The sequence below is a fragment of the Piliocolobus tephrosceles genome, chromosome 10 (genome assembly GCF_002776525.5).
Source record: "Piliocolobus tephrosceles isolate RC106 chromosome 10, ASM277652v3, whole genome shotgun sequence".
Taxonomy (NCBI): Eukaryota; Metazoa; Chordata; class Mammalia; order Primates; family Cercopithecidae; genus Piliocolobus; species Piliocolobus tephrosceles.
Window position 1 is genome coordinate 51,564,821 of NC_045443.1, and position 1,344 is coordinate 51,566,164.

The following is a 1,344-nucleotide window of genomic DNA, read 5'->3' on the forward strand; positions in this document are numbered from 1 at the left end:
AAAAAAAAAAAAAAAAAAAAAAAAAAAACATAAAAATGGTTATATTTTAAATTGTTATATAAGTACCTATGTAATATCCTCAGTTTTATCTCTTGATCAACACAGTTTAAAATATTTATAATCAGGCCTTTTGAGAAAAAGTTTGCTGAGGCTTGCTTTAAAATATTATATAGGCCTGGCTTGGAGGCTCATGCCTGTAATCCCAACATTTTGGGAGGCTGAGCTGGGAGGATGGCTTCAGGTCAGGAGTTTAAGACCAGCCTGGGCAACATAGTGAGACCCTGTCTTTACAATAAATAAATTAAAACAAAAATAGCCAGATGTGGTGATGTGTACCTGTACTCCCAGCTACTGGGGAGGCTGAGGTGGGAGGATCATTTGAATCTGGGAGGTCAAGACTGCAATGAGCTAAGATCATGCCACTATACTCCAGCCTGGGTGACACAGCAGGACTCTGTCTCTGAAAAATTAGAAAAACAAACTAATAGGCTGGGTGCAGTGGCTCACACCTGTAATCCCAGCGCTTTGGGAGGCCGAGGCAGGTGGATCACGAGGTCAGGCATTCAAGACCAGCCTGGCCAACATAGTGAAACCCCGTTTCTACTAAAAATACAAAAAATTAGCTGGGTGTGGTGGCAGGTGCCTGTAATCCCAGCTACTCGGGAGGCTGAGGCAGGAGAATCGCTTGAACCTAGTAGGTGGAGGTTGCAGTGAGCCGAGATCGCGCCACTGCACTCCAGCCCGGGCGACAGTGTGAGACTCCATCTCAAAAACAAACAAACAAAAAACAAGTACAAAAAACAAACCAAAAATACATGGCTGGGTGCAGTGGCTCACACCTGTAATCCCAGCACTTTGGGAGGCCAAGGCGGGTGGATCACTTGAGGTCAAGAGTTTGAGACCAGCCTGGCCAATATGATGAAACTCCATCTCTACTAAAAGTACAAAAATTAGTGATGTGGTGGTGCATGCCTGTAATCCCAGCTACTCGGGAGGCTGAGACAGGAGAATCGCTTGAACCCGGGAGGCGGAGGTTGCAGTGAGCCAAGATTGCACCACTGCACTCCAGCCTGGGCAACAGAGCAAAAACTTTTTCTCAAAAAACAAAACAAAACAAAACAACCCAGAACTATATATCAGAGGCTTAGAGAAAAGGAGCATACTATTAAGGAGGAGGTGAGGAAAGGGTTCACAGAGAGGTAACTGAGCTGCATTTTGAATGATGAACAGGAGAGTATTTTGGGAGATAAGTAGAACAATATTCTAGACAAAGAGAACAGTATGTGTAGAGGCGCAGAGGTTCAGGTAGAAGCCAACAAAGGGCATGAGGTAGAGAGCAACAGA